The following is a 23,442-nucleotide window of genomic DNA, read 5'->3' as shown; positions in this document are numbered from 1 at the left end:
GCAGTAAATGTTCTCAATCAATTCCAAGTGGAGTCGAAGCATGATCATTGGATAGCAGCAAAACATATTATGAGATATCTGCAAGGAACCATCCACTACTGCCTGAAGTACGATAGGAGGAATGATGTCCACCTGATTGGATATACAAATTTCGATTGGGGAGGTAGTGAGCAAGATGGAAGGAGCACTACAGGAGGATGTTTCAGTTTGGGATCCTCCATGATCTCATGGATGAGCCGAAAGCAAGATACAGTTGCTTTGAGTAGTGTTGAGGCAGAGTTATTGTAACATGTGAGTAAGAAGAGAAGCGTTCTGGTTGAGGAAGTTGCTATCTAACCTATTTGAAGGACCAATGGACCCTACAGTGATACATTGTGATAACACCAGTTGTATACGATTGTCTGAAGACCCAGTGTTTCATGGAAAGACAAAGCATATCAACAACAAGTATCACTACATTCGGAAGCTAGTACAAGATGGTGTGTTGCAGCTACAGTATATCTCCACCGATGAGCAGGTAGTTGACATATTGACAAAATCTCTTCCTAATAAGAAGCTTGTGTATTTGAGAAACAAGCTTGGTTTTGTTGATGTATCCTCCCTATTTGAGAGGGAGAGATAGGCACATCATTCTTGTCTTCACTTGGGAAGACAAAATGGAGGATTGGGTAAGCATCTAGCATCTGATACTCTTTGAGGATGAGGTAGGGCATCCAAGATAAGAGTAGTCGTGGACCGATATTCTTTGAGGACTAGCTATCCAAGATAAGAATAGTCCAAAGAAGGTCATACTCTGTGAACACCCGGGTGGAGTATGTACCTTGAGAGACAATGATGATGGTGTCTATAAATCATTGGTCTCGCCAGCATTGTGCTCTGATCTTGTGGAGAGATAGAGTTTTTATTCAAGGCCTTGCTATGTGACAATGTTGGTTGGTATGATGCTAAACAGATGGGTTACCAATCCGACTCTTCTTATGAGATCTCTTCAGATTGAGAATATCCATGTATCATTTACCAATACCTCCCAAGGTAAGAGGGAGAGTGTTGAAAAATGTGTAACTAGGTTCAATTTTCATAAATATGAAATGTACTTTTGATTGTTGTAAATTGTAAAATGAAAGAATATTATTATTGTTGTTTTCGGAGTCAAGGTCTTTTATCTTATAGGTCAAGCACCCATTGAGTGCTTCTAGGGTTTGTCCTAGGTCAAGAATTCAAAAGAGTCATTGTCATAAGTTGAAGACCCCTTCCGGCACACTGTAACTTGTAAAGTAAATTATTTTTGTCATTAAAAGTGTCAAAATACCCTCCAAGACCAAGTCGGCCTGGCAGCTGGCAAGTTGGCCTAAAAGGAAGAGCCACATCCACCTTGAAGAGCCTATATATAGGAGTAAACTCGACCTCCTTGAGAGACATTAATCCATCACTCATTCTAGGGAAGAAGGAGAAAGAAGGCAGCAGCGAAGAAGGAAGAGGACCAAGAAGGCTTTTGTTTCGGCTATTTCTCTCTCACACATGCGAAGGAGGACTAGGGTTTCTGCAGCAGATCTAGGGTTTTCATCTACAACTTCGATCTTAGAGAAAATAAGGCAAGAAGGTCAAGTGAAGGTCACCAAAGGTCATCCTCAAGCTCCAGAAGTTAGGGTGAGGTAAGCGAAGACAGTAACTGCTGGAGGGCTGAAAATTTCAGGTTTGCAGTAGAGGCCGAAATTTTGCAGTAGAAAGTTGAAGAAGTGCTTTTGGAAGAGATTTGACTGGGTTTGACTGGATCAAGCTTAGCACATAATCCGGAGAGGTTGGTCTTGGCCTTGGAGGGTATTGGTTTCAGCCTTAAGGTGTTGGTATTCGTCAATTGAAGAATCTATAAGGAAGAGAAGAGATTTGCGGGTTTTCCTCTCAAGTGAAGAGGTTTTAGCCCTGGCTTGCAGAGTATATTTTGTGTTCTTGTTCTTCTTGTTTTGGTAGTTGTTTGATGATATACACACATAATAATAAGTAACAAAGATAATAAGTAAAAAGTCATCACAAGCAGTTATCAAGTAAAGAGAAATCACTCTAATTCTTGCCCTTTAGATTTCTCAACATACCCTACATTATGAAAGCCTTTGCTTTGATTTACAAAATTCACTACATCCATCTCTGTATTCTCTATAAAAATATTACTTAATCACCTATAGGCTATAAGTACTTGCATGATTACCTTGAATATAATACTATCCTATTGAAAAGTATGCAACCAGACATTGAATTTTTTTACAAGACATCAATGAATCAATGACAGGCTCCCTGTTCAACTTATTTCTAATCGAGCAGAAGATGCAGCCTTGATTTCACCTATTGGTAATACCCTTGAAGGAAACATATTGTCTCCCGGTCTGTTCCTTTAAGGTGTAGTTGCACGCCAGATCATCTTGCCAGAAAAATAAATGCCCAGATTACTTGCTATCACATATCCAAGCAATGATAGATTATTAATAAAATTATCCATAAATCTATTCATTCATGAATGGATGAACACATCAAGGCTGCATCTTCTGCTTGATTAGAAATAAGTTGGACAGGGAGCCTGTCATTTTGATTCACTGATGTCTTGTAAATAAATTCAGTGTTTGATTGCATACTTTTCAATAGGATAGTATGATATTCAAGGTAAATCATGCATGTAGTTATAGCATATATGTCGTTAAGTAATATCCTCATTTGAATCTATTTTGCTGGATTTACTCTTTAAAATCACCTTGCAACTCATTGCCCTAAAATCCCAGCAATTCGACCCTAGGGAATCCTCCCTTGAGCCACAGAAGAGACAGCTAAAAGAATGGAAGAGGGTTGGTGAGGAAACAGTGGCCTCCCACATAGTTTCACCAAGGCCACACTTGAGCTTTAGGTATTTATCTCAGGAAGTGTGGGATTGTGTGATAATCGTATGTAATTTGAGTTCCTACTATGTAGTACATATGTCATATATTGCATTTATATACTTGCAATATCTAAACTGCACGTTTTTGACCTTCAGGGCATTGGCTTATAAACTATCATGTATGTTTATAGTACTAGTTTTACTTGCCTATTTAGATGAGCAAATGCATATTTTGATGCCATATGATGGACTGTCATGGAGTAGAATGGTCTCTATTCTTTTTCAACATTTGAATAGTATAAATATTTCTAGTCTGTCTACTTATTACAGTGCTGAGTTGACCCTTATTCTATAGCTGTGTGGCTCTTCAGTTTGAGTCATGTGTCTTTGAGTTTGAACAGTAGAACCATTGTTAAAATTTTAATCATTGCTTTTGGTACTGATTTTAGCATGTCCTTTCATAGAACAAATTCTTTATTATAGGTATGTCCTTGTAAGGTTAAATTTATAATCAGAGAAAGTAGACATTTACAAAATCTCAAGAACTGAATGGAAGAAAGCGAAGATGACTTCCTTTTCTGTTTTCCAAAGCTATGATCCTTTTGCCCTTTTCCACTGTCTTAAAAATCACAATATACGATGAGGCTTGAGCAATTCACAACAGGCTCCTTGTTCCACCTACTTCTAATCAAACAGAAGAAGCAGCAATAATTTCAACTCTTAATAATACTGTTGAGGAAACATGTCTTCTTGATCTGTTCCATTAAACCGGAAACCCATATCTTCTGTGCAGAAGAAATGAAAGCTCCATATCACTTGCTATCAAATATCCGAGCAATGATTCATTCATGAATAGATGAACGAGTTATGGAACTTCACATATCACAATCTTTGAAAGTCCATAATGCAGCCTCGAGATACTCCATGTAGCTCCTACAATTCATTCAAGTGATCAAGTACAGTTAGTAGGAAATAACATATTGTGGATTATATGCACATTGCCTAACAATAAGGAAATCTAACCTTCATAAGTAGCAAGTGTCTAATCTCCATGCATGTCATTAGACTTCAAAATAAACGAGATTCAAAACAAAGAATGATTTCTCTTTGCTGTGCTTATAATTCAAAGTAAAATGATATCAAGGAAACACAGAATCCTTGGTGCATCAACTTCTTTCATGCATTACCATTTTACATCAAAAGATAAAAGATCAATATGTTAATCTAGAATAATATAAATATTCATCTTCCCTTCCATCAAAATATTAACGTTCAAGTACAAAAATTTGACACACAATGCAAACAGATGAAACTGTCCATAGCACACAAACACCATCCATGTGCACTCCAAATGGTCCATCTGTCTCCAATCATCATTTGGTGATCAAATGCAGACAGCAGTAAGCTTAGAAAATTACAGTGCCCTACATTATAAAAGCCTTTGATTTACAAAAATCACTATATCCATCTCTGTATTCTCTATAAAAATATTATTTAATGACCTATAGGCTATAACTACATGCATGATTTACCTTGAAAAGTATGCAATCAGACACTGAATTTTTTTACAAGACATCAATGAATCAATGACAGACTCCCTGTTCAACTTATTTCTAATCGAGCAGAAGATGCAACATTGATTTCACCTCTTGGTAATACCCTCAAAGGAAACATATTGTCTCCTTGTCTGTTCTTTTAAGCTGTACTCCAGATCATCTGTGCCAGAAAAATAAAATGCCCAGATTACTTGCTATCAAATATCCAAGCAAAGATAGATTATTGAATAAAACTATCCATAAATCTATTCATTCATGGGATGAACACAAGAAGTGAAACCTCACATAAACATACTCGTCTGACTATTGCATGCTTTGAAAGTCCATTATGCACACTCAAAATGGTCCACTGGCACCTACAATCCATTCAAGTGATCAATTACAGTCAGTAAGATATAATATTGTAGATTATATGGGCACTGCCTAACATTGAGTAGATCTAACTTTCATCTATAGGAGTTGTCTATTTTCCATGCATGTCTTTAAACTTCAAATTTCAAAATAAAGAAGGCTCAAAACAGAGATTGGTTTCTACTTCTTGTACTTGCTCTTCAAAGTCAAAGGATGTCAAGTAAACACAGAATCCTCATTGCATAGACTCACTTAATAATCTCTTTGATGTATTTTCATTTTACATCAAGATAAAATACCAATATTTTAAGCTATAACAATAGAAATGTTTTATCTTTCTTTCCATCACAAGAGAAGCGCTCACATATAAAAACATGAAACTTAATGAGACCAGACTAAATCGATCACAGCATAAATACAACAATCCATGTGCAGTCTAAATGGTCCATCTATCTGCAATCCTCATTTGGTGTTCAAAAACATACAGCATTAATCACAGAAAATTACAATACCCTACATTAGGAAGCCTTTGCTTTGATCCACAAAACTCACCACTATCCATCTCAGTTTACTCAATGAATATATTATTCCAATGTTCGATCAAGTCTGCAGAACATAGGAGCAGGGAAATGCATTTGGAGGACATCTGGAAGCACCACCCAAATTCTAGGGAACATCATAGGGGACATCCGGCTCTCCGACATAGGGAACCTCACTTGACTACTAAAAATATAAAATTAAAATATATGAAAACTGAAACATAAATCATCGAAATGTTATACCTAACAATGACTCGATATCATACATCATTACATGTAACACAATAAATCATAAATAATACATGATGTAACATAATATAATACTCACAGTTCACAAATTCTGAAGATATAGACTTATGTCATAACTGAGCTAAGAACATGTCAAATGGCAAATAAGAGTCATTGCTCAAAGCAATGCCCCACTAGTGTTTACATCAACCACTGCAGGAAGGAATGATGACTAACCATGGTAATGTCGCTACCTGAATCAGAATCATTAGCATTCTGACGAATACTCAATGACAGACCAACCAACCTGAGTTGCACTTCATCAGGTCTCTCCTCGTCCACTTGTGTACACCGTTAACATTCATTTTATTTTTAGTTTGCTATTTTGTCATTTTTCTTTTCACAAAATGGCAGACTTTGGTCAAAAGGAATCATGGTAGTGCAGAAACATCCCCCTTGGAGTACCCATGTTGCAGGAGTGCAGCCCTTACCACCAAGAACATGTCCCCATGTAATATTGTATTATTCTAATGACCTATGTGTGAAAATTCGAGAATCCCACCCGAATCTACTACTGCAGCAACTGATTAAGCTTCTCCTATTTGTTAATTACTGAAACAAATTATTCATTGCTTCCTACAGCAAAAATCGAAGCTAATACAACTGCAGCCTTCACTTAATTAATTAATTTGCCCAAAACAGAAACAGAACAATAGAGAAAGATAAACACACTTGACACAGTTATTTTTGGACAAATGTCCCCGGAAAAACCCAATGCAGGAAAACCGGTGCAGCAGATCTGAGGGTTTTTATTATTATGCAGTAGTAAAATCTGAATACATCTCTAGAAGCCCTCCCGGCAATCTAGTTACAGTGAATAATGCTGACAGAGAGATTTGTGAGATTACCTCACACTATCACTGGGAATCCTGGCTGATCCAGCCCCAGAAAGATTGCCCCCGGCTTTTCTAGCTGCCTCTGCGCAGTGTCTGCGTCAGCACAGTGTCAAGCTTACTGGGGACAACGTCAATCCTCTGGCTGGTCGATTTGCTACCCAAGTGATTCGATTTCTGCCTCCCGGTCTCACACCCCGGCTCCCGGCTTCTGAAACTCGAATTCCCTTTGCAAATTTCGGACTCCCTCTTGGCTTTTGCGTTGCCTCTGCGTTAGCCCCTCTGGCCCTACGTTAGCCCCTCTGGCTCAGCGCTACCACTGTTGGATCTCCCTTTGCCTTCTTTGTTGAGTATCCTTCGACCGGGAAAGATTTCCCTTCAAATACTATCCCTGCCCCTCACTGCAAAAGCTCACTATTGAAATTCTCCCGGCAACTGCTCTGCTTTAGAAAATCGAACTTTTGAACTCACTCAGTGTGTTTTTCCAAGTGACCCTCAAGCCTCCTTAAATAATCTCCTTGTTGACATTCAACGGCCCAGATTAGAAGCTAATCAATGGCTAAGATCATTTATGCTTGATCCTCGACTTCTTCTAGAAGTTACACCCATAGTTTATATTAATACCATTTAATTATTTTATTTTCCCAAGTTTAGAATTAGGGTCCCTTTAAAAATAATTAATTATTTTAATAAAACTGTTTCTGGGTGGAATTTCCCAAAACGCTTTCTGGGGTATTTGGAATACATGTGCCCAAGCCTCCTTGCAAAATTTTGAGACTTAGAGCACATCCGATGCTACCAGAAACCAACACTCCCTCTTAGTGAGGAATGTGATCTAACAATGCCTACCACTGAAGCATCACTTTGACTTCATAACATCGTCCTCTGCGCTGCTGATGTCTGACATGCTATCCACCAACCACTACTCAAATGCTGCATTTGTACTGTTGTTGACCCTGCCACTGTCAACACTGCATCTATACTGCAACTACCTTTGAAATTTTGCATCTGTGCTGCTGCTAGCACTGCCACTGCCACTGCACTGTAAATTGTTGTTGCTACTCCATCAGCAACGGAAAAAACATCCCAAATTACTAAACTAATTATGTTCAGTATGATACCATGTGAATGTTGAAACCTGACTACTGCTAGTCTCTGCGCTAACCCTATGAATCTACTGCGTTGTTGCCGGCCTCTGCTCTGTGCCATCTGCACTGCTGCCAACTCTGCTCTGTGTTGCTCAGTCTCTGGCACTCCTAGCCACTGCAATTGTCTCTCCAACACTCCTCGACACCATCCGACATTAGTCCATCCTACTACTTCTGATCTGGGCTCCCGTGGCAAGGAATTGATCTGAGAGGTGGGCTCCTCAAGGATCCTACTCATCCGTAGCTCTTTTGAACTATAGCTCCAAATCATCCCACCTTCCTCCTGGAGGTATCTCGGTTGTCATGGCAAACTCTTTCTCTTCGATCTTCGTGAGTGCAGCCTGTGGATCATGTTTCTCATCTTTGTCCTTCTTCCTGAGAGGACATTGTGTAGTGTAGCGACCCATCTCACCACACCTGAAGCACTTTATCTTCGAGACGTCCTTCCACCTCCGCTGCTCCTGCTGCCCCTTAGATGCAAGGGCTGCATTCTCCTCCTCCTCCTTGGACTTCGACCCACTGTTGCCGCTTCCATCAAGTTTACATTTGACCAAGTCTCTCCTCAGCTCCTCTTGCTTAAGAGTTGCCCACTTCTCATCCCAATTCGGCAACTTCTCATCCCAATTCGGCAAAGTCGCCTTGCCCAAGGTACTTTGGACAAAGACTTGCCACTCGTCTGGGACTGAATTGAGGACCAGTCTAACGAACTTTGATTCATGAGGTGTAGACCCCACAGCAGATAACTCATCACGGGTCTCCTGAAACTTCGTGAGGAATGGATCCACACGCTCCCCATTCTACATCTGAGTAGACCTCAGCTTCTGCTCCAAGTACATTTTCCGTTGCTCGAAAGATCCCTGATATAGCGTAGACAACACATCCCACATCTCCCTAATAGTCCCTCTACTAGCGATGTGACAAACAACATGATCCTTCACTCCATCGAGGATCATTCCTTTTGCCTTTGCCATTTCAGCTCGGTACTTCTTCAACAGATCTGCTTCTGCAGGCATAGCCACCACGCTGTCGACATATGTCTTGAGGGCATGTTCATCTAAAAAGAATGGCATTCTAGCCTTCCAAATGACATAGTTGGATGCTCCAACCAACCTATCCAGATCCCTCAATCCACTGGTTGCCATCTCTACCACAAATGTCGAAAATCTTCTCTCGGGTTCTTACTATTGCCTCTTGCTGCTATTTCGATCTCCCTCTTTTGCTCCGCGTTGGGTTCTCTGGCACTGTTCTTCTTGCTTCACCTGAACTGCTCCGATGCCATGTGAAAATTCGAGAATCCCATACGAATCTACTACTGCAGCAACTGATTAAAATTCTCCTATTTGTTAATTACTAAAACAAATTACTCATTACTTCCTACAGCAAATATCGAAGCTAATACTACTGCAGCATTCACTTAATTAATTAATTTGCCCAAAAAAAGAACAAAAAAATAGAGAAACATAAACACACTTGACACAGTTATTTTTGGACAGATGTCCTCGGAAAAACCCTCCCGGCAATCCAGTTACAGAGAATAATCCTGACAGAGAGATTTGTGAGATTACCTCACACTATCACTAGGAATCCTGGCTTATCCAACCCCAGAAAGATTGCCCCCGGCTTTTCTGATTGCCTCTGTGCAATGTCTGCGTCAGCCCAGCGTCAAGCTCATTGGGGACAGCATCAATCCTCTGGCTGGGCGATTTGCTGCCCAGGGGATTCGATTTCTGCCTCCCGGTCTCACACCTTGGCTCCCGGCTTCTGAAACTCGAATTCCCTCTGCAAATTTTGAACTCCCTCTTGGCTTTTGCGTTGCCTCTGCGTGGCTCTGCGTTCGCCCCTCTGGCTCAGCGCTGCCATTGTTGGATCTCCCTCTGCCTTCTTTGTTGAGTATTCTCCGACTAGGGAAGATTTCCCTTCGGATACTTTCTCTGCAAAAGCTCATAATCGAAATTCTCCTGGCAGCTACTCTGCTTCAAAAAATTGAACTTCTGAACTCACTCTGTGTTTTTCCAAATGACCCTCAAGCCTCCTTAAATAATCTCCTCGTTGACATTCAACGACCCAGATTAGAAGCTAATCAATGGCTAAGATCATTTATGTTTGATCCTCGTCTTCTTTTAGAAGTTACACCCACAGTTTATATTAATACCCTTTATTATTTTATTTTCCTTAGTTTAGACTTAGGGTCCCTTTAAAAATAATTAATCATTTTAATAAAACTGTTTCTGAGTGGAATTTCCCAAAACGCTTTCTGGGTTCTTTGGAATACATGTGCCCAAGCCTCCCTGCAAAATTTGAGACTTAGAGCACATCTAATGCTACCAGAAATCAACACTATGACTATAGCATGATTTAGTTTAGACAATCATTCTATTTGATTGAAAATTATGTAGCTGGACATAAAAAAATTGCAACACACCATGTGCCAACAATTTACTCCAGGGATATACAAACAAAAGAGAATCAAAAGATAAATGTAGAAAATCATAGAACATCCATGGCCTCCTGAGTCTGTAATTGTAATATCCTAACGTAATTTTTCATCCTAGGTTCCTTCAAGCTAGGGTTTCCAATTGAACAGAAATTCATCTACTCACACAACAGTGAACCTTCCTTCCTATAATATACAAGTCATTCAACAGCAACAGTAAAACTGCATGAATAACCTAATCAACAGCAATATGATATCTTCAAACCCACAATAAATAGGACCGACTGTCCAATGAACAGAGAATGTACACAGCCAATATTCCACCAATATTCTGTTGTTTGCAAATGTAAATAACCAGATCCACTATCAAACCAATTTAGCTGGGTTCTACTGTCATCTATTTTACTCTATTCTCATGTACTGAACCTGTACTGCACTCTATTCATTCACTGGTCTGAAAGAGAAGTTACAGTATGCTCGGCCACCTTCCTGAGGGCACCTGCAGCTCAGAAATGGCATCTTTCCTCAGAAACGTCCTTAAATAGCTCACTGTACAGAATTATAAGCCACATCAGGAATGCACAGTAGGTTAGGAGTCTCTGTTGTAATTTCAGCTGCCCTTCTGTGACGATCTGAAGCCCTAAGAGGGACGAATACCAGGTTGTTGCCTCTTGGACAGTTCAGCTCCTCCACTGGTTGTCTTACTGCCAGTGTGGAAAAAGTCGCGATAAAATCAGCAAAGTCTGATTTTTTGGGCTAGCCAATTTTTTGGCGATTTTTTCGAAAACAAAAAAGTCACGATGTTATCGGGAGTCAATTGAAAAAATCGCGAAGCCCGCCTAGGCCACGGATAAATGAGGGAAAAGGCCGAAAAATCACTCATTTTTCACTCTTCTTTCTGCCATTCATCCCTGTGGAGAGAGGAGGTGCTTGCCATTGCCCATGACGAGGAGATTTACTAGTTTTGTGGTGTGGATTTGTAGATTTGTCCACTGCTCAACGTGAGAGACTCAAGGTGTCGATTTGCTGCTGCCAGGTATGTATTTTAATTTCTATCTCAATCTCTGTTACACATGGCTTCTTAAATATTTCTATTAATTTGTTTTTAGCTTATTTTTGCTAAAAATTTGAATCAAAACATTGTTTAGAATCTAGATTGAATCAAAACTTCAAAATGTATAGATTGTTTTCATGTTTCAACTTTCAAGAATAAAAATTTTGAACCCTTGTTTAGTGATTCTGAGTGTGTTCAAGTGAGTGAGAAGAGGCATTTAAAATTTAAAATCAACAATTACATTTGTAATGGGCAATTTTTAATTTTTTTCAATTTTTTTTGTGTCCTAGGTTCAAATTCAAGTTCAAAGTTTCAAACAAAATACCGAGGAATTTGGACCCTATGTGAGAATATGGTGAACTTGATCCTATACCTGAAAGTGGGGGGTCAATAGACAATATTTGACTTGCAAGTTGTGTGGCAAGCATATGTCAAGGGGTGGCAAAAGATTAAAATTCCATCTGGAGCAAAATATAGAACTGTGCCAAAATCCAACCCCAGAAATAATCTGGCAGACCATTAAATCATTAATGGATAAAGAAGAAGGAAAAGACATCAGGGCAGCTGTAAAAAACCAGCTTATAGGGGTCTCAGGAGTGCTGGGAAGTGAGAGTGGTTCTTCAACATCACATTCCACACCCACATGTCCCAGCCTCTCATATTTCTCATCTTTTTTTGTTCTTAAAACCACACTGGGTGCACAACCTGGCATCAAATTGGAACTTAAAAAAAAGGAAAAGGCAGAAGCTGACAAGTTGGTCACTAAGTGTCTTCTATGGAGTGATGTTCCTTTCAACATTGCCAAGACCAACCAATTCTACCAGCCTATGTTTGATGTTGTTGTTGTTGGCCCGGGGTACAAAGCCCCTACCTTTGCAGGGTTAAGAGGGTTTGTTCTGCAAAATAAAAAGAGTGATTGCACTGCTAGATTGGAGGAGTTCAGGGCATCATGGGAACACAATGGATGCATAGTCATGTCAGATGGTTGGATTGACCAGAAGGGTAGAACCCTTCTTAACTTCTTGGTTAGTTGTGTGAAAATTTCATCTATCACAGCAACTGGAAATTGTTTTCCTAAATTTATCTACTACAACAAATATCAAATAATTCACAGTATGATTTTCGCAAATAAACTGCGGAAGAAAAATAGCGCTGGAAACTGAGAAAATACTAGCACACACACAATAATTAACACAGTTATTTTTGGACAAAAGTCCCCAGAAAAACCCAACTCGAGAAAATCGGTGCAACAGCTGAGGGTTTTATCATTATGCAGCAGTGAAATCTAAGTACAATCTATGGATGCCCAACTAGCAATCCAAACAGCAAGAAAATCTGGGCAAAATTGTCTAAGGGAATTTCCCTTCCTCCACAAGCAACCCTGGCACAACTCTGCTCAGAAAGCTCGTTCTCTTGGACCCTCTGCGCAAGCTTTTGCGTAGACCCTTGGAGGTCTAACCCAAAACTATCTCTGATGAAGCCATTTTGCCTGTCTCTGCTAAGGAAAATGATTCTTCGGCCTTCTAAAAGAGTTTGCAAGCCTTTGGAAGCTGAATCGATTTTTCCCCCAGCTAAATCGAATTGACCTCTGAAGTTGACTACGCAGTCCTCTGCATTGCCTCGTTGGGAATAAACTCGGCCTCTTGTTGTTGCCTCTTCGGATCTAGAAAACTTCCTCTGAATCACTGTCCCTGCCCCTCTTTGTCTTTGCTTCCCTACTAAAGTTTGAACTCTCCCAGCACTGCTGGCTCTCTAGAAAATCAAACTCTCCAAGAAAATCAAACTCTTTGTGGTTCTCATGAGTGTGTTCTCCATCTACCAATCAACTTCTTCTTATAATCCTCTGTTGGAGCAGCAACAGCCAAGATTAGAACTTAATCAAGGGCCCATATTAAATCCCTGTCGATCCATGTGAGTTTCTAGAGAATTATCACCTTATCTCAATTAATATTGATTAATTAACCATATTCCCTAAGTTTAGACTTGGAAATATTTAAAAATCGGCTAATAATCTAATTGAGCCTTCTCTAGGTGGAATTTCCAAAAACGATTTCTGGGTTGTGGATATCTCATGTGTTTTAGCCTCCCCACAAAGTTTTGAGACTAGAACACCTATGATGCTACAAAAACGAACAAGTTGTCCCAAGGGGACAATGTTTATGAATTTTGTTGATGCATCTGCACACATTAAAGATGCACGTTTATTATGTGAGTTGTTGGACATCTTCATTCAGGAAGTAGGTCCACAAAATGTTGTCCAAGTCATAACAGAAAACACTGCAAATTATGTTGTTGTTGGCAAGTTGCTTATGGAGAGGTATCTTAACTTGTTTTGGACACTTTGTGTTGCTCATTATATTGACTTGATGTTGGAGGATATAGGTAAGATTCCTCTTGTGGGGGATATTGTTGAATCATCTAAGAGCATAACAAAATTTATATATAATCATGCATTTGTGCTTAGCTTGATGAGAAGATCCACCAACAACAAAGAGTTGGTGCATCCTACCATTACACGATTTGCCACTACTTTCATATCTCTTCAGTCTCTGTTGAATTCTCTGTGGGATGTGAAGAGCATGTTTCGTTCACAAGATTGGCGTGCTTTATCTATTAGCCACAAACTAGAGGGAGAGGGCATATGCAAACTAGTTTCATATGATCAGACCTTTTCGGCAAGAGTAGAGGAGGTGTGTGTCATTTCAAAACCTTTGGTAAGGGTTCTTCGGTTGGTTAATGGAAACAAACTCGCAATGGGATACTTGTATGAGAACATGGATAGGGCCAAAGAAGCCATTTGTGCCTATTATGAAGATAAGGGAGACAAGGGCTCAGAGAAACAACAGTTGGTATGGAGAGTGACTGATGAGCGACAGAACAATACCCTCCATCGCCCCATTCATGCTACAGGTATCTACCTCAACCCCGCATTTTCTTTCTCTTGTGATTTTAGATTTGATGCCGAGGTGAAGGATGGATTCCTCACTTGTGTTGAGAGGATGGTGGCATTTGAGCAAGAACATGAAGAAATTTCTAAAGAAATGGAGATATCTAGGATGGCAATTGGCACATTTGGTTTATCATGGCTATTAAGAATAGGACGACCAAAATGCCAGATAAGCTTCAGTTTGTTTCAACTTTCAAATTTCATAATTCATTGTCTCTTCATAATTTGCTTCAAGTTTAGAATTTCAATGTTTTAACTTCTTTTTTATGTTTCTCATTTTTCTTAACTTGTAGAAGCTTGGTGGACAAGCTATGGTGGCAAGGTACCCCATCTCCAAAAGCTTGCCATTCGAGTGCTTAGCCAAACATTCAGTTCCTCTGGGTGTGAGCATAACTGGAGTCTATTTGACAAAATATATAGCAAAAAACGCAACAGGTAAAAAACTCGAATTAATTTTTTCAATTCATTTATTATTTTTAATATTTAAATTTTCTAAGTACTAATTTACAATCTATGACCCTAATACATATTGGAGTCCCAACGCCTCAATGACATGGTCTACGTCTACTACAATCTCCGATTGTGGGTGAGACAACTTCAGAAAACAACTGATGTGGAAGCCATCTCATTGGACAATATTTATACCACTACTACATGGAGGGTTGAGACTAAGAGACCTGCCATGGAGTCGATCCCTGCTTGGTTAGATGTGGATCCAGAGGCACTAGAGGCAAAGGAGGTAGCAGCTGCAAGGGAGGGAAAGCCAAAGGTAAAGGAGGAGGAGGAGCAAGGTCAGGAGGCAGAGCAAGAGGAGGATGACGAGGAGGAGGTGACACCATCTAGGATGCGAAACAACAGAGGGCAGAGGCCACCAAATTTTGTTTGTTACTGGAGGACGACAAAGTCCATTTGTAGCCCTAGCGGCACAGCCTTCTTCCTCTAGAGGAAAAGGCAAAGTCGTTCCCTATTCCCGTAAAAGGGGCACAGAATCTTAGTGACTAATTACTTTATGAAATGTAGATGACTCATGATATACATTTATTATATTTTTTGTTGATATTTTGACTCTTGAGGGTTGAGACTGAGTCAAGACTCAAGATTCAGTGTTTGATTCACTATTTTGATATGTGATGTAGCACTAGGCTTCATACACATATTATATATTAGCTTTCTTTTCATGTTTATGTGGAAATGCATTTATTTGATGTTGTGGATACTTTAGATGCTAAATACAAATTTAAAAAATGAATATTTTGTATTTTTTTAATTTTTTCGAGTTTCTGCTGATTTTTTCAAAAACATCCCGACTTTAACGACTTTTTCAATTTATGGACCCTTGCTGATTTATTCCCGAGGTCGACTTTTTCCACATTGGGTACTACCTCCAACTATTCCTTAGATATTGCACTCATTCTATTCAACTCTTCCAATTTTGCAATAGCCTTTTCTGTTTAGCTCTTTCAATTTTGCAAAAGTTTTTGCCTACTACTCCTTTGTTCTTTCTTCTTCTTTATGAGTAGATGCTTCAATGTTACCATTGTTGAAAACTGGCAGCTTAGGGAGCAATTTCCCCATTGGAGAAGCCCAACAACCCCCAAGGAGACCCCTCTTCTACTTGAGAAAAGTCAAATTTGCACATGGAAATATATTATTTTTACGCTAGTCCAAGTCAACATGAAAAAGTCAAGTTGGCCTAGAGAGAGAAATTGACCCTCCTCCAACCCATATAAATACAAGTTCATTGACCTCACTTGGAGACATCATCATCACATCACAAATTCATCAAATGGTTCGTACACTTCTGAAAATTGCAAGGACGAGTTCACATGTGTGAAGGAGTGAGAAGAGTTATGTTGACCAGCATTGACTTTCTATTTTGGGCATTCTTTGACTAGCATTGACTTGGGTTGATTTGAATTGGCTTGACTGAATTTCTTATTTGTTTTGGGAGGTCGAATTCAGGGAGAGTTTGACCGAACTTCTAGGCATACTTTCACTCGTTTAACTACAGATCTAAGCTAGGGTTTGAACACATGTTGACTTTGAAGGTCGACCGATTTGTTGGCAGAGTTTGTGGACTGTTTTCACTGGGTTTGACTAAGGAAGGCTGCATTCATTGCTGGTTTGATCGAACTTTTCTGGGCAGTTGGACCATTGACTCTAACTGGTTAGGGCAGGTCGTTGACTACTATTGACTATACTTTTGTAGGGCCGAAAATTGCAAACTGGTACTTTGACCAGATTTGAATATATTTCTCATCTTTGAATGGTTTTTGGATTGACTGAATTGGGATAGTTAAAGGTTGACTTTGACTTGATGGATGTACTATTTGGATTATTTCTTTGTTGAACATTTGATCTAATAGAAGAAGAATCTGGTTGGGTTTTCCCCCTAGTGGGGTTTTTCCCTGTTCTTTGACTTAAATCTCTATGTCTCATTGATCTTGGTTGTCTTCTATTATGCATATTGTTTACTATTCTATCTACAATTGCTTACCATTATTGGGTGATTGAATATTATATTGGTAAAGTGAATGCTATTGGAAGAAGAAATTGTTCAAGTAATTGTTACAACATAGAACGTTGTGAAAATTTAACAGGTATTAGAGTTAAGGTGAAGACAAGCTCAAGGAGACAAGAGCAATTACCCTCTAAAGATATCTTAGCTGTTGTTGAAGATCATTTGACTTGGTCAAGATGTCTACCTCATACTTCAAGGTTGAAGAGAAACTAAATGACTCCTCCAACTTTGTTACTTGGAGGGCTAGGTTGGATCTAACTTTGGAAGAGAATGATGTTATGGAATATGTTGAAGGCAAGGTACCTGAGCCTCTGGAGAATGCAATTGTTGTTGTCAAGTCCAAGTACAAGAAAGGAGAAATCAAAGCTAAAAAAATCATTATTGATTCCTTGAAGGATCATCTGATTACTTATGTGTCAAAGATGAAGAAGTCCAAGGAAATGTATGACAAGCTAATTGGAATGCATGAGGTCAACAATTTGAGCCATATCATCACTTTGAAGAATCAACTCAGGGACATCAAGATGAACAAGGGTGAGACCATTCAAGCATACTTCATGAGGATATCACAAGTCAAAGATCAACTTTTGTCTATTGGTGAGATTGTACCTGATAGAGAGATGGTGTTGATTACACTTGGAGGCCTCCCTATGTATTGGGAAACATTTATCACAACCATTAGCAACAATGACAAGCTCCCCACATTTGATGAGCTCTTAGGCAAGTGCACTCAAGAGGAGTCCAGGATGATCTCTAGAGGAAGAATTCAAAAGCATGAAGAAGGAGAACCTACTGCATTTTCTGCCCAAGCCAAGAAGAAGAAAGAGAAAGGAAGGCCCTCAAATTGGAAGTCAAGAAAGCAAGGTCAAGGATTCAAGAACAACAATAAAGGATTCAAGGACATGTCCAAGATCCAATGCTACAATTGCCACAAGCATGGTCACTATGCCCGAGATTGTCCGAAAGGAAGAAGTGCTCCAAGGAACAACTTTGATCAAAGAAGGAAGAGAGGATCCCCTACTTGAGAAGAGTCTCATCGTCCTAAGAGATCAAGAAATTCAAGGTATGATAATAATGCAGCTAAAACTCAATCTAAATACTTTCTTATTTCTGCTCTTTCTAGTTCCTCTCCTTTGGATTCTTTTGATAGTTGGTTAGTAGATAGTGGGGCTTCTAGACACTTCATTGGTTATCGTGAAGTCCTCTCAAACCTGGTTGAGAGGGAGTCCAATTTGAAGATTATTCTTGGAGATAATGCTACATATCCTATTAAGGGGACTGGGTCTGTTTCTTTTCATTTGGATTTTGGTCAAACTATACATCTACAAGATGTTCTATATGTGCCAAGATTGAAAAAGAATCTTGTATCTATATCTGCCATGGAGGACAAAGGATTCAAAGTTGCTTTCATAAATGGAAAAGTCCTTGCTTGGCCAAGGAAGTCTAGCTTGAAGGATGCCTTCACTCTGGGATCTAGAATTGAAGGCCTTTACAAAGTCAATGGAAGACCAATCCAAGCATTGGTCCATGATAGTACTCATCAATGTGAGTTGTGGCATCGAAGATTCACTCACCTTCACTACAAAGCTTTGCCTAATGTGAGAAAGATGGTTTCTGGGATGCTTGAGATACGACTAGATCATGATGGAGTTTGTCAAGGATGTGCAAGTGGAAAACATGTGAAGGGACCATTTCCTTCTAGTAGCAACAAGACTAATGGAATACTTCAACTTATACATTCTGATCTTTGTGGACCCATGCCTGTGACCTCTCTTGGTGGCTATTTGTACTATATAATCTTTGTGGATGACTTTTCCCGCAAGACATGGATTTTCTTCTTAAAGAAAAAGGACCAAGCATTTGACATGTTCAAGGACTTCAAGGCACTAGTGGAAAATCAAACCGGAAAGAAGATCAAAATTTTGAGGACTGACAATGGAGGAGAATTCACTTCAAATGAATTCATTGACTTTTGTAAGGAAGCTAGAATTAAGGAGACCATCATACCTTATAACCTTGAACAAAATGGTGTAGCTAAAAGGAAGAACAAGATTGTCATGGAAGTAGCCAAAGCTATGTTGCATGATCAAAAGTTGCCAATGTTTCTATGGGGAGAAGTTGCTAACACTATTGTCTATGTTCAAAATAGAAGTCCTCACCAAGTCTTAGGTGACAAGACTCCCGAAGAAGTCTTCACAGGTGTGAAGCCCGAGGTTGGACACTTGAGGATCTTTGGCTGCCTCGTTTACTTTCATGTGCCGAAGGAGAAGAGGACAAAGCTAGAAGCTTCATGAAAGAAAAGTACTTTTGATGGTTATTGTGAAAATTCTAATACTTAAATATATGTACCTGGTCAAAGGAATATAGAGTTTAGCAGGGATTGGACATTTGATGAAGATGCTACTCTTGGGAAAGCAAGGGACACTCCTCCCCTACCAATGTTGAGAGAAAAGATGATGCCATGGATGTACAAGAAGAGCTTCCTATGCCTAAGCCTGAGCCTAATTTTGCTAATGAACCCATGGCACCCATGGATCCTTTGGATCCCCCTCCATGTGATCCTTCCTCTACTAGGAAGAGACCATTATGGCTTTGTGACACTTTATAGGATGTTGAGAGACATGCTGCCCCAAGAGTAACCTTCAAAGATAACAAGAAGCCATGTCGATACTAGGGATACGTTGTAGCTATGAGCAACATTATACAGGTTGAACCATGCACTTTTGAAGAAGTTGTGAAAGAACAAGTTTGGAAGGATGCTATGGCTGAAGAATATGAGTCCATCATGAAGAATGATGTATGGGAAGTGGTTTTGAGACTAGAAGGTAAATTTGTTGTGACTTCAAAATGGATATACAAGATCAAGCATGGCGTTCATGGAAGTGTTTAAAAGTACAAGGTGAGATTTGTGGCTAGAGGATTCTCCCAGAAAGAGGGAGAGGACTATGATGATATTTTTGCACCTATTGCCTGATATACTACCATCCAATCTATCATCTCTCTTGTTGCTAACCAAGGATGGACACTTCATTAGATGGATGTGAAGACCACATTTTTACATGGCATTCTCAAGGAAGAAGTGTATTTGGAGCAACCACCGGGCTTCAAGGAACATGACAGGAAGACTCATGTGTGCAGGCTAAAGACATCCCTTTATAGATTGAAGCAAGTCCCTAGGGCTTGGTATGCCTGCATCAATAGCTATCTAATGAAGCTTGGATTTACTAGAAGCAATGTTGATCCGAACCTCTACTACAAAGTTGACCAAGGTATGCCTTTGATTCTAGTATTATATGTTGATGATTTATTCTTGACAGGTGGAGAGCCTCTTATTCTCCAATGTAAGAGGGAGTTGGCCTCTGAGTTTGAGATGAAAGATCTTGGTTTGATGCACTACTTCCTAGGCTTAGAGGTGTGGCAGAGACCTAGTGAGATTTTCCTTTCTCAAGGAAAATATGTTGTCAAGTTGTTGGAAAGATTTGGGATGGTGACGTGTAAGTCTATGGGCACTCTAATGGAAATAAAAATCAAGAAACCATGTGGTGAAGCTGCTAGACCTGACTTGGAAAATCTTCTTGAGTATCGACAGCTGATTGGGGCATTAATATTCTTAGTAAACAGTAGACCAGACATATGCTTTGTTTTTGATTCAGTTTATTTTGGAGCCATTACATATGCACATTGGGTTGTTGCTAAGCATGTGTTAAGATACCTGCATGGTACTATCAATCATGGATTGACATATACTTTTGGCGAGTTGAGACTTCATGGATATACTGATGTTGACTAGGCTGGTAGCGTTGTTGATAGGAAGAGCACATATGGGTGTTGTTTTAGCTTGGGGTCTTCCATGATATTTTGGATGAGCAAGAAGCAAAAGTATGTTTCCCTTAGTGCGGCTAAGGCTGAATACATTGTTGCTAGCATGGCTAGTTGTGAGGTAGTATGGTTGAGGAAGCTCTTTGGAGAGTTGTTTGAGCAGGTATTGGATACGACTGTGATATACTACGACAATCAAAGTGGGATCCGAATTTCAAATTATCCCATGTTTCATGACAAGTCCAAGCACATTGAGATTAGGTATCACTATATCTGGGGTATGGTGCAAAGAGGAATAGTAAGGCTCCAACACATCTTGACTAATGCGTAGATAGTTGGTAGTCTTACCAAGCCTTTGCCGAAAGGGAAGTTCTTTGTCTTCAGAGAGCAACTTGGACTGATGCATGTGACCCTTTCAAGAAGGGGTCACGATTGATCTTCATTTCTTGGTTAAGCTTTGGATTGTCGGAATATTTTGGAACCGGGTGAGGTGGTCTCAGGAAAATTCCCAAGGGTTAGGAGTGGAGATGTTTTTCTCCGGGATGCCCTCGATAGGAGGGTGGAGACAGGAAAATTCCTCAAGGTATGATGAAGGAATTCAGAGGCATCCAAGATTTTTTTGTTTTTGTGATCTCTTGACTGGTTTTGGCGAGATCACGAAGTTTGAGGGTGGAGGTGGTTTAACCTCTAGATTCCATTGGTTGTCTATGTCTTGGTTCATCCCGTGAGATCCCATATTCATGCTTGGAATATGGCACGAGAGTGATTGGATGAAAGAAAGATTTGTTTCAGCTCAACCTATGTTCGGGTGGTATGTGGAAGTCCCTAACTTGGTTGGCTTTTGCATATGTTAATAAGATTTATTTTCCTATCGTGATTTATGAGTATTTGTACTTGTTATTATGTTGATTTGATGGTGGTTTTGTCATCATTAATATTCTGATTATATGTTGGTTATAAGCATGGTTCTATAATATGTTCTACCTATGGCTCTTGTTCATGTTTGATAGGTTGATGAATGCATGGGCTAAGAAGTGTTGTTGCAGCTACTTGAGAGGGCATTAGACCTTCTCGGTAATTCTCAGCTAAAGTACTGAGATTTACACTCAGATATGCATTCATGACTTGTAGCTTACATTTTTACCATGTGTTTGACAAAATGCCTAGTATGTTCTGGTCAGCCTAGGTCAAGTTTCTGATTTAAGTTTGAATGTTTAGCCTTGTCTTCGTGAGAAATATGATTCTGGAAAGTTACAGGAAGTTATGGGCAGTGGTCTGGAGGCTAGCCTAGAAAAGTGGCTCAAATCTCGGGGCCGCAGGCATTGAACTGAGGATTTTAGGTCATAATCGCTGACATCTAGGCTTATGAGAGTGGTTATAGCCTCATAACTGCATGGAAGCAGTGTCAAGGGTGCAATTGGGGGTCTAGGTCAGTGGAACAAGGTTCTAGCTCAGGGATTGACCACCCAGGGTGTTTCTTCAGCTCCTGGGTGATCTGTAGTCCCTGTAGGATGTCAATTTGTGATCAGTTTGGAGGCCCCACTTCCTTAACTGGAACTAGGAAGTTGGGTCATGTCATAGTGGCACTCCACTTCACATTTACCTGGAGGGCTTGTAAAAGCGAGTAAATGTGGGGTTGGAGGTGTTACAGATTGGTATCAGAGCTTCCAAGTTCAAACACTTGGACTGGATGGGCAAGATGTGATTGTTATGCATGCATATCAGTCATATGCATACATTGTAGTAGCTATGGTTGTCATGTATCTAGTCGGTGTTACAGTGCATGACGTCGATAGGTTGACATGATTGGTGTCATTCTATATATACATGTATATTGTGCTAATCTGGATTGATTTGTGCAGACAAAATAGCCTCCCCTAAACTTCTCTAAGGTATGTTTGACTATGTTTATATTTGGTTTATTTGACATGGTATGTTTGCAAGAAGTAGAAGATTAGAGATGACAAGCAAAGTGGTGGATTACAGTTCACGTGACTCTCCTTATAGATCAAATGAGCAACAAAGAGATGAGTACTCTCCTGACATAGCAGATACTTTGAGAAGTCTGAAAGCAGAAATCAAGAGTTGCAAGGCAGATAATGACAAGATAATTTAGTCGCAAGAAAGGCTTGCCAGGGCTCAGGAAAAGCAATCAGAGGTCAATGCAATGATTCTTTAGAGTTTATCAGATTTGCAGAGACAGGGATAGCCACGACACAGTTATGGATAGGAGGACAGGAATAATGGGGCATATGGTACCAGGTCTCATGGAGGGCACAGGTCAAACAGGGATGACACGGTTAGAGGTGGCAAATGGATGGATACACCTGACAAGAAAGGTAGTGGTTATGGGTTCTATTCTAGTTCTAGTTCAAATAAACATTAGGGTCATCATCGCTATCATCCTTACAGGAGGAGTGAGAAGGGATACTTGCCAGATGAGTTCAAGAAAGCCAAGCCTCCTACATTCGATGGAGAGATGAAGAAACTGGGGGATGCAGAAGCATGGTTGCTTGGGATGAAGAATTTCTTCGAACTGCATGACTATACAGAGAATATGAAAGCCAAGATAGTTAATTTCAGTCTCAAGGGAAAGGCAGACATCTAGTGGGAAGATGTGAAGCACGTCAGAGGCATCAAGACGGAGGCGCTAAGTTGGCATGAGTTCAAAAGACTCTTCAGGAAGACGTACTTGCCAAAGAGATATTATGACGTAAGGCTAAGGAGTTCTATGAATTGAAGATGGGATCTATGACAGATGAAGAGTATACGACTAAGTTCTTGGAGTTGTTGAGGTATGTGTCGTATCTTAAGGATGAGAAGGCGAAGGTTCTGAGATTCATCAGTGGACTGCCATTAGCATTCAAGGATCGGATTGAGTATAATGAGCCTCGGTCATGTTGAAGAAAATGTAATGAGGTTCGGTCTTCATAAATATACTTTTGATATTTGTATTTATTCAAGAAAAGAAATATTAGCTTTATAATATATGTCGATGAGTTTCTTGCTCATTGAAATAGGTCTGGCACATGTTAAAGTGCTATAGGTGATTCAAATGGTCAAAAGAAAATGTTGAAGACCTTAAGGGC

The 23,442-nt window shown here is 39.7% G+C and overlaps 1 pseudogene across 3 annotated transcripts in view; it reads right to left on the bottom strand.

Moving 5' to 3' along the window:
• Window positions 1–3,319: 3,319 nt before the first annotated feature.
• The window catches only part of LOC149251532 (pentatricopeptide repeat-containing protein At3g12770 pseudogene), an 85,548-nt pseudogene continuing 65,425 nt past the window's right edge, over window positions 3,320–23,442 (bottom strand). For 2 of the 3 annotated variants that reach the window (XR_016266893.1, XR_016266895.1), the window contains 3 exons: window positions 4,705–4,775; window positions 4,510–4,579; window positions 3,320–3,796 (listed from right to left, as the gene is read on the bottom strand). The product of XR_016266893.1 is annotated as a pentatricopeptide repeat-containing protein At3g12770 pseudogene, transcript variant X1 (transcript). The remainder of the gene's footprint in view (window positions 3,797–4,509; window positions 4,580–4,704; window positions 4,776–23,442) is intronic. The other variant, XR_016266894.1, reaches the window with a different exon arrangement.

This window comes from Pinus tabuliformis, chromosome 7, assembly GCF_031772625.1.
Source record: "Pinus tabuliformis cultivar Carrire ecotype Pingquan chromosome 7, CPIR1, whole genome shotgun sequence".
Taxonomy (NCBI): Eukaryota; Viridiplantae; Streptophyta; class Pinopsida; order Pinales; family Pinaceae; genus Pinus; species Pinus tabuliformis.
This window is presented reverse-complemented; position numbering and strand designations above follow the sequence as displayed.